The sequence below is a fragment of the Myotis brandtii genome, unplaced genomic scaffold (genome assembly GCF_000412655.1).
Source record: "Myotis brandtii unplaced genomic scaffold, ASM41265v1 scaffold581, whole genome shotgun sequence".
Classification (NCBI taxonomy): Eukaryota; Metazoa; Chordata; class Mammalia; order Chiroptera; family Vespertilionidae; genus Myotis; species Myotis brandtii.
In genome coordinates, this window is record NW_005370182.1 from 1007389 (window position 1) to 1018246 (window position 10858).

At 44.2% G+C, this 10858-nt stretch overlaps 1 pseudogene; it reads left to right on the forward strand.

Annotated features, from left to right (window-relative positions):
* The first annotated feature begins 4331 nt into the window (after nucleotides 1-4331).
* On the forward strand, nucleotides 4332-5510 carry LOC102245875 (annotated as a pseudogene).
* Nucleotides 5511-10858: the final 5348 nt, after the last annotated feature.

Consider the following 10858-nt stretch of genomic DNA (forward strand, 5'->3'; position numbering starts at 1 on the left):
TTCTTCTACCTCCATTTTCTCTTAACTGACAACTACATTGACTTTCATCTCCTTAGCTCAATGGAGTAAGTTTTAGTTCCAGCACCAGCCCATTGAAGGAGGTATTTTTTAAAAAAAGTCTTTATTGATTTCAGAGAAGTGAGAGGGAGAGAGAGATATCATTGATGAGAGAGAATCATTGATCTGCTGCCTCCTGTGCGCCCCCAACTGGAGATCGAGCCCACAACCCTGGGCACTTGCCCGGACCAGGAATAGAACCACTATGACCTCCTGGTTCATAGGTCAATGCTCAACCACGGAGCCACGCCAGCCGGGCATGAAGGAGGTGTTTTTAATAGGCATTTTCAGTGCATCTCAGATCTTATGATGCAGTTACAGTCCACAGTCAGAGTCATTCTTTGCTTAGATAACCATAGCCACCTCTTTTGGCTAAACAGCCCTTCCATACTCCATCAACCCGTAGAGCCTTCCTGAGAAATTTCTGTCGTGGCCTCTGCAAGGGGCCACCTGGAAAAGCTGTTTCAGGAACCAAAGGCAAAAATGAAACAGCCTGGTGAATTGCTACCCACCAGCCACTCCTCCCACACGGCTTCCTCAAACCTTTTTTCCCCCCAATATGTGAAAGAATACTGCGCCCTGGTGAATCAATGTGCCAGCCATGAACTGCATTGTGCCAACCCCTCCCCACCATTCATATGTTGAAACCCTACCCCCCATTTGACTGTATTGTACAAAGGGCCTTTAAGGAGGTGATAAGGTTAAATGAGGTTGTAAGGAGGAAGCCCTTATCTGATAGAACTGGTGTCCTTATAAGAAGAGGACAGAGCGAAAAGGTGGCCATTGCAACTAAGGAGTGAGGTCTCACCAGCACCCAACCATGCTGGCACCCTGATCTCTGACTCCCAGCCTCCCAAACCATGAGAAAATAAGTGTCTATTGTTCAAGCCCCCCAGCCTATGGTATTTATTATGGAGCCTGAACAGACTAGTACAAGGGATGGCTCTGAATGAGAGGCAGGATGCGAAGGGCAGGGGGTGAGAGCAAGGAGGCTGTGCATGAGTTGGTGCTGAAGATTGGTGACTGGGACAGTTCCCAGTGGAGATCAGCTGCATCCTTTCCTTCAAAGGGTTTAAAACCCACAGCTGGGAACCACGACTTCAGTGCCTCTGGCTGGGAAGCAATAAAAGCTGCTGGTGACAAGATGAATATTTAATTTTGGGTGTATAGCAAGAGCATACTTTTGTGTAAACTACAAAGATGATGCACTTCCTCTGACACAGATAGTGAAGGAGCCTCGTGAAATAGTCCTTTGGCTGCAGCACCAGTCCTATAGAAGTCAAAGTTTGAACATTTCTTAATTTTTGATGGCCCCAATAAACCACACATTAAAACCACAGCTTCCCAATCTACTGATCTGATCATTAGGGTTTTCATTTCTCAGGAGTTATTAGGAGAATAAAGAACTCTACCCAAGCTACCAGGAGATGCACAGCCATTGATAATTAGAAAGAAATAAAGTCGATGACTAAATGAATGTGCAGTTTATGCACAAAGGTAACCTTTTATTCTTTCCAATTAGGATGTTGTTTCTCTGTAGACTTGGCAGATGTGGCTGTGTTATAAATAGAAGTGATATTTTGTAGGATTCTTCTAACTGAAATGTGCATGAGGTCAAATTATAATCAAGGTAATATATATAAGTAATGAGCTGAGCCCACATTCCCAGGCATTTATCCATTTGATGCTAATAAATGAGCAGAGATGAAAAGACTGCTTCTGGACAAACCCAGCAAAATAGTTACTTGTGTGGTTGGAGTACAGCAACTTATCTCTTTGTAGTGAATGTTTGCTAGTGATAATCAACTTCATTTGTTAATTGTATTTGTGGTATTAATGAGCTCATTAGCATAACAGTCACATACTATTCTCCTGTGGTCAAAGTCTGGGGAATCACAGGTTTATTTTTTATTTATTGAATTTATTGGGATGACATTGTTTAATAAAATTATATAGGTTCCAGGTGTACAATTCTATAATACATCATCTGTATATTGTCTTCTGTGTTTGCTACCCCAAGTCAAGTCACCTTCCATCACCATTTATCCCCCCTTTACCTTCTTTTACCTCCCCCACCCCCCTTTCCTTTCGGTAATCACTATATTGTTGTCTGTGCCTGAGATTTTTGTTGTTTTTTTCTTCTTCTTAATCTCTTCAACTTTTTCAGCAGCCCCCTCTGACAGCTGTTAGTCTGTTCTCTGTATCCATGAGTCTGTTTCTATTTTGTTTGTTAGTTTATTTTGTTCATTAGAGTCCACATATGAGTGAAATTATATGGCACTTGTATTTCTCTGACTGGCTTATTTCACTAAGTATAATACTCTTCAGGTCCATCCATGCTGTGCCAAAGGGTAAGAGATCCTTCTTTTTGTGTGTGTGGCTGAGTAGTATTCCATTGTGTAAATGTACCACTGCGTCTTTATCCACTAGTCTGCTGATTGTTGGAAAGGCCACCAGCAGTGTACATGGCAGGGAAATGGCCAGATAACTTGATTTAAGAAAATAAAGACTGACATTTATTACATTTTATTTTCACACAGCATCAATGATCATTAATCCTCAGTGCCATGAACAGGGAGACCTGATCGGAGAGTTTACAAGACTTGCCTAGAACCACCCAGCAGGTAAACAGAGAGTGGAACTTGGTCCCAGGTTTTCTGACTCAAATCAACTTCTTTTTCTACTATCATGACGTTGCATTACAATAGTTGAGTCAATAATTATTTATACCAAAATTGTACCCTACTCTTTCCATATTCTTTAACTGTACATTTTGATTTGTGGTGTAAGACATGCCTATTTGTGAAGGACCTATTATAGGTTTGCCTAGGTCTTCAATAAAGATATCTAATTAATACATTGAAAAGAAGATAAATATATTTGCATATCATACACTATATTTTCACATCAGGAGAGATGACAGGAAGAGAGAGAGAATCAAGATATCTGTGGATCTTTAGCTTGACATTCGGCAAGATGTTGATTTTCCATTTTCCATTTTTATTTCAAAACATATTTATTTATATTTTTTATTGGCTTTATTGGGGGTGACATTGGCTAATTTTATTTATTTTTTACAATATATTTTTATTGATTTTGGAGAGGAAGGGAGGAGAGAGAGAGAGAAACATCAATGATGAGAGAGAATCTTCTGCATGCCCCACACTGGGGATCGAGCCTGCAACCCGGGCATGTGCCCTGACTGGGAATCAAACTGTGACCTCCTGGTTCATAGGTCCACATTCAACTACTGAGCCATGCTGGCCAGGTGGGGTGACATCCTATATAATAAAAGCCTAATATGCTAAGTTTCTGGTCGTCTGGTTGGCCGTTCAACCAATCAAAGCATAATATGCTAATAATATGCTAAGACTGCTCAACTGCTTGCTATGATTGCACAAATTTTTGTGCACCGGGCCTCTAGTATGCTAATAATATGCTAAGGCTGCTCAACTGCTTGCTATGATGTGCACTGACCACCAGAAGGCAGATGCTTGACTGGTAGGTTAGCTTGCTGCTGGGTTCTGGCGAATCCCGACTGAATGAGACGGGCTGGACATGCCCTGGAGCCCTCCCACAGTCCCTCCCAGCTGGATAACCTCCTGTATTCCTCCCCGGTCCGGATTGTGCACTGGTGGGGTCCCTCAGCCAGGCCTGCGCCCTCTTGCAATCCAGGACCCCTAAGGGGATGTCAGAGAGCTCGTTTTGGCCTGATCCTACAGGCCAGGTTGAGGGACCCCACTTGCCGGAGGCTAAAACCAACAGTAGTTAACATATTAATGCAAAAAGACCCATTGGAAGGCCAATGAACTTTGATATTCAGCAGGGCTGAAAATCAGCATGATATTGCCCTGCTGTGGGCTCAATGGCTGAAGGCAAGTCCCTAACCTGATAATCCTTTTACTGTTTACCAAACTTTACCTTTGCTATGCCTGTATGCATTGCTAAGGGCAAATGTGTATTCAAGTAAATAAAAAGCAGACTGGCCAGAAGTCAGTGAGCTTCTCCTCTAGAGAGAGGTTTCCACCTGGCCCCCATGCCTTCTAAGTTCATATTTTATGTCTAGTTGTTTTTATTTGTGTGTGGCCCCTTCTTCAGATCCTGAACCCTCACTGCAAGAGTTTACGGCACCCACCGGTGTGCAAATTTGTGCACTGAACCTCTAGTTGGTTAATAAAACTAATTCTGGGGTGGTGGGAGGGAGGAGTGAAGAAGGCAGCAGTAAGGCTCAGGGGCGGGGAGCCCCAGGGAGCTGAGGGGGTGGGCCAGGGCACTTGTTTGATGTGGGCCCACGCTACTCGCAGCTGCAGTACATTGGCCAGGGCACGTAGGGCATGGTCACCTCAGCTTAGGACCACTTACGCAAGACACATGTGGCCATCAAGAAAATCAGCTCCTTCGTGCATCAGACCTACTGCCAGCACTGCAGGAAATCCAGATCTTGCTGCGTTTCTGCCATGAGAATGTAATTGGCATCTGAGACATTTTTCAGGCACCTACCCTGGATGCCATGAGGGATGTCTACATTGTGCAGGACCTAATAGAGACAGACCTGTACAGGTTGCTCAAAAGCCAGCAACTGAGCAGCAACCATGTCTGCTACTTCTTCTACCAGATCCTGCGGGGCCTCAAGTATAGCCACTCAGCCACCGTGCTCCACCGGGATTTAAAGCCCTCCAACCTGCTCATCAACACCACCTGCGACCTTAAGATCTGAGATTTTGGCCTGGCACGGATTGTCGATCCTGAGCATCACCACACTGGCTTCCTGACAGAATACATGGCCACACGCTGGTACAGGGCCCCAGAGATCATGCTTAATTCCAAGGGCTACACCAAACCCATTGACATCTGGTCCGTGGGCTGCCTTCTGGCTGAAATGCTCTCCAACCAGCCCATCTTCCCTGGCAAGCACTACCAGAACCAGCTCAATCACATTCTGGGTATCCTGGGCTCCCCATCCCCAGAGGACCTGAATTGTATCATCAACATGAAATCCCAAAACTACCTACAGCCTCTGCCTTCCAAGACCAAGGTGGCCTGGGCCAAGCTATTCCCCAAGTCAGACTTCAAAGCCCTTGACCTGCTGGACCGGATGTTGACCTTTAACCCTAATAAACAGATCACATTGGAAGAAGCCCTGGCTCACCCCTACCTGGAGCAGTACTACCACCCAACAGATGAGCCAGTGGCCAGGAACCTTTCACCTTTGACATGGAGCTGGATGATCTACCCAAGGAGCGGCTGAAGGAGCTCATATTCCAGGAGATAGCCTGCTTCCCGCCTGGGATGCTGGAGGCCACCTAACTTGAACAGATGCCTCTGCTCCCTGGGGCTTGGCCCTGCCTCCTGTCTGCCCTTCCCCTGTTGGACTGTTAGAAAATGGACACTGTGCCCAGCCCGGACCCTGGCAGTCCAGGTCGGGGCACAGGGCGGGCCTGGCCACCTTCCCTTGCTTTAGACAGGCCAAAGCTCCCCCTAACCCCCTCAAGGACCTATGGGGCTCAGGTGGCCCCAAAGCAAATTCCCCTCAGCTGCTCTGCCTTCCTCTCCCCCAGCTATCAAAGTAACAGCTACAATACGTATTTGGCAGAATGGAAAACAGCCTAGATATAACTCACTTGAATGCATGGTTAGGTTTTGATTATTATTTTCGGATGCTGAGGTCAGAGAGACGTTTTTTAGCCAGTCTCTGTTGGTTTTGGAATCGAAGGGCTCTGGCTGCCCTGTGACCTCCTGAGGGATAGTGGGGGATAGGGGATACTGAGTAGGGACTCAGGGCCAGCCATGCCCCACTCACCTCATTCAAACCCCACCCATTTTCCCTGAAGGAACATTTCTGAGGCTCAAGGGCTACCATCCTTGAGGAGCAGGGCTCTGCCTAAGCCCCCTCCCCCTAAGCTGGCACATCTAACTCCTGCTGCTTCTGTGTGTGAGGGAGCAGAAGTGGAGGTGGGGACACGGAGAGCCCCATGCCCCTGCCCACCTGTGCCTGTACCTAATATGTAAATATAAATATGTGTATATGAAAAAAACCACCAAAAACAAAAAACCCAATTCTGTAGGTTTCATAAAAATTTTAAAAATAAGAAGTAAAATGATTACATTAAAATTGTATTTAAAAATATATGCTCAAATAAATAAAAACAAAACCACAAGTAAATGGATTTTTCTAAATTCTCTGCCTCAAATCACATCTGGCTGGGAAGAAAATGGGAGAAGTTGTAGCATAAAATATAATTATTTTGGAGCCAATATGACACAGGGAACAGAGATTAAGTAGGAAAAGCCATTTTTTTTGTCAGCCACAAAAGTAATAAACAGAAGAAGAAAGTCATGTATTTTGGCAGGAATAAATGAATTTTGTATAGAATTTTTAATACAGACTTTGCAATCTATAAAAATATCCAAGTCACTGAATGTTTGTGAGGAATCCATTGCACGTGGAAGTTGAACCAGGCTATCGCCACATAAAAATGTAGAGAAATCACTAAACAGGCTAAAGAAAATTACCCCTCCACCCTGGCCCCCTGCCTTCTGTTAGTTTTATTTGAAACTTTTAAGGACTAATCAACTACACAAAAGCTACATCTGCTTGACAGATTTCCTTTTGTCCTGGAGCCCACGGACCTGTTCTATCCCACTGAGCATGTTTATATGAACGAATGAGCAGATTCCAGAGGAAGCACAGATGTATTTATTTAACTAGTGGCTTACTTCTTTGGCATTGCCTGCTCAAACGAAGGCAGCTGTTTTGGGGCTGGACACGATGGGTGGCGATGTCCACTTGGGGGAAGTGTTGAATGAGGGATAAAGTAACAGCTACAATACGTATTTGGCAGAATGGAAAACAGCCTAGATATAACTCACTTGAATGCATGGTTAGGTTTTGATTATTATTTTCGGATGCTGAGGTCAGAGAGACGTTTTTTAGCCAAAGCACTCACCAAGGTCAGAATGTTCACGTTTGGTAGTGTATTGTGTTTTTAAGAGCTAGCACATCTTTGTTTTTGCTTTTTGAAAGTCAATTTCTGAGTTCATGGGTTGCAGTGTGGCTGGAGCAAAGAATGGAGGGAGGCTGTGTAGACCAGTGATGGCGAACCTATGACACGCGTGTCAGAGGTGACACGCGAACTCATTTTTTTGGTTGATTTTTCTTTGTTAACTGGCATTTAAATATATAAAATAAATATCAAAAATATAAGTCTTTGTTTTACTATGGTTGCAAATATCAAAAAATTTCTATATGTGACATGGCACCAGAGTTAAGTTAGGGTTTTTCAAAATGCTGACATGCCAGGCTCAAAAGGTTCGCCATCACTGGTGTAGACAGATGATGCTGGGAGGGAAGAAGGACAACTATGGTGAAGAAAGAGAAGACTCTGGCAATTCTATAGGAAAAGATTTACCTCTTTAGTGAGAAGCTGGACAGGGAGGGAAATGATCATAATGGTGCTGTATAAAAAGGAGCCCATGCTGCCATGTAAAGAATGGACTGGAATCTGGGAAATCACTTAGGAGCCTGGGAATAAAATGAGGAAGACTCTAAGAGCTTCTGAGGAGGCAAATGCACAGGTCTTGGTGACTGGGGGCTGGCCAAGGGATGGTAGAGAGGATTGCTTCCTCTATATCAGCGGTTCTCAACCTGTGGGTCGCGACCCCTTTGGGGGTCGAACGACCCTTTCACAGGGGTCGCCTAAGACCATCGGAAAGCACATATATAATTACATATTGTTTTTGTGATTAATCACTATGCTTTAATGATGTTCAATGTGTAACAATGAAATTGGGGGTCACCACAACATGAGGAACTGTATTAAAGGGTCGCGGCATTAGGGAGGTTGAGAACCGCTGCTCTATATGAATGCAGGACTGCTTCTGATCAGTGGGATTTTCACTGCCAGCCCCGTCCATTTCCTTTTTCAATGACCCGGTGGGCTGCAGTATCACAGTTTGCCAGCAGGTGCTGCTCTCTAACATCTGAATTCAGCTTTAAAATTCTCCAAGGTTTTAGGCAATTTTTTAACTTTAACAATTCGAAAAGGTGTGGAGTATTTTTTAATACTGAGGAATACCAGTAATGTTTTTTTTACTTAAGACTTGTTAACACAAGTTTCAGTTTATAATTCAGTCCTATGGCCATAGTAAGACTTCGTTGTATTTTAACTTGGTTCTGTTCTGCTTAGGCATAGCCAGGACTTAATTCACTAAAGACTGGTAAAGATGGAGTTGGTCTATTGTTGGAAGGTTGATCCCTTCAAAAAAAAAGTTCTGGATTTTCATTTCACAGACAGTAGTACAATGGTATCATTGCTTTCAAGAAGGATCTTTCTGCTCTGGCTGGTGTTGCTCAGTTGGTCTCGGGTTAAATTCTCCGTCAAGGGCACGTACCTGGGTTGCGGGTTCAAACCCTGGCCCATGTGTCAGAGGCAGTCGGTCGACGTGTCTCTCTCATGTGGATGTTTCTCTCTTTCTCCCCCTCCCTCCCTCCTCTTCCATTTTGTCTAAAAATCAGTGGAAGAAATGTCCTCAGGTGAAGATTAACAACAAACAACCCCTCCCGCCCCCCAAAAAAGGATCTTTCTCTTAGACTGGGAGAAAATGTGAAGAGAATGTTTATTTATTGAGTGCCCATTTTTATTTACATACTTTAATTAATTTAGTCCTGACACCAAATTTTGAGGTAGACTTTTTTAAAAAAAAATTGATTTTAGAGAGAAAGGGGCAGGGAGGGAGAGAAAAAGAAACATTGATTTGTTGTTCCACCTACTCATGCATTCATTGGCTGATTCTTGTATGTGTCCTGATCTGGGATTGAACCCACAACCTTGGCAAATTGGGATGACTAACTGAACTACCCCGCCAGGGCTTGAGGTATATCTTTTTATTCCCATTTCATAGATGAAGAAACCTAGGGAAAAGGAGATTAATTAACATTCCCAAGGTCACATAGCTGCCAACACACTGGAACTGAGACTTTGTTCCACAGCACACTTTCCACCTCCACTTTATTGTGTCAACTCTGCTAAGTCCCACACCCACGGCATGCCATCTTGAAAGATGCATGACTAAAAGGAAGCTCTCCAACATCCAATTTCAATTTCAGTCAACTATCTTTTAACAATTTCATTTAATCAGCTATGGCAGCCATTTTCAAGTAAGGTTAGTAGGGTCATGTTCACAATGAGCTTGATAGATGAATTGAAAAAAGGACACTATTTCAGCTTAAGACATTTTGAAGTGGTTATTTGTATACTTTAATTGATAAAGAAACAACTGTTAGCATAGGTCCCTTTTTGAGGCTTCATTGCTCAGGGAAGATAAATTCCATTAGGGCAGCTTTCAGACAAAAAAATGTGGCCACCAGAGATAAAGGGGCAATGCCTATATCTATGTATAGTTGCTTATAGGTCCACTGAATGGAGGCTTGGGCGGGGAGGGGGGAGGGAAGTTGGCCATGCTGCTATTGTTGTGGCAAAAGATAATCATTTGAAGGCTGCCTGCAAGGAGAACCCACCCATAAGAAGCTGTCATGGTATAGCAAGGGAAAACAGGTGCTGGAGTCATTTGGGCCTCTTGAACAAAGAGGTAGGAACATCGCTACCCATTTTCAATTCCTCACATAGACTGGTAACCATAATAAAATGCACATGATCAGGAAAAGATGGCGTAGCAACATTAAGTGACATAAAAGAGGCTTAAACAAAGAGTATTATTAGAGATGAAGAGGGTTGCCACATAATAAAGATTCAATTCACCATGGAGATATGAAAAATATAAACTGGTAATATACTAATAACATACTTTAAAATTTATAAAGCAAAAATTGACAGTGATGCAAAGAGACAAGAGATGGAGTCACTGGATATATCTGGTAGCTAAGTGGAAGATTTGAACATCTTTCTCAGTAATTAAAAAATTAAGCAGATTTAAAAAATCAGAAAGAATATAACACAATTGACAATCTTGGTCCAATGGACACACCTAGAGCACTGAACTCACAATCTTAGAAAAATTTAAAACACTTCTAAAAATTTATGGATTAAAGAAGAGATGATAATAAAAAATATCTTATCCAATAAAGAAGGAATATGCAAATTGACTGTCACACCATAACATTAAAGATGGCTGTGCCCACAGTGGAGGCTGAGAGTTCCTGTAGTGAGCCTTAGCCAGTAATCAGCAGGGACCTGAAGCTGTGTGCTGCTGGGCCGGGGCAGGGGACCTGAGGCTGTGCCCCTCGCCTGGTGGGGCTTGACAGGGGACCTCAGGCCGTGCCACTGCCCCAGTGCCAGACTGGGGGACCTCAGGTAGCACCCCGTCCCTGGCAAGGCTTGACAGGGGACCTCAGGCCACACCCTCTGCCCCGGAGACAGGCTGGGGGACCTCAGGCTGTGCCCCCGCCTGGCATGCCCCCCACCCTGGTGCTGGGCCTGAGGACCTGAGGCCGCACCCCCAACCCATGGGGCTTGATGGGGAACCTCAAGGTGTGTCCCCAGTCCCGGGCCTGGGGACCTCAGGACATGCCCCCCGCCCCGGCACCAGGTCAGGTGACCTGAAACCGTGCCAAGGGCCAGAGGTGGCTTTCCTTAGAGGTATAAGATATATACAAGCTTCACAAAATGAGTTGAGAATATTCCCTCTTTTCCTATTCCTAGAATATTCTGAATAAAAGTAGTAATCTTGGAAAAAAACCAAGATGGCGGCATAGGTTAACGCCGGAGTTTGCTGCCTCGAACAACCACTTCAAAAATACAACTAAAAGACGGAACGGACATTATCCAGAACCACAGGAAGGCTG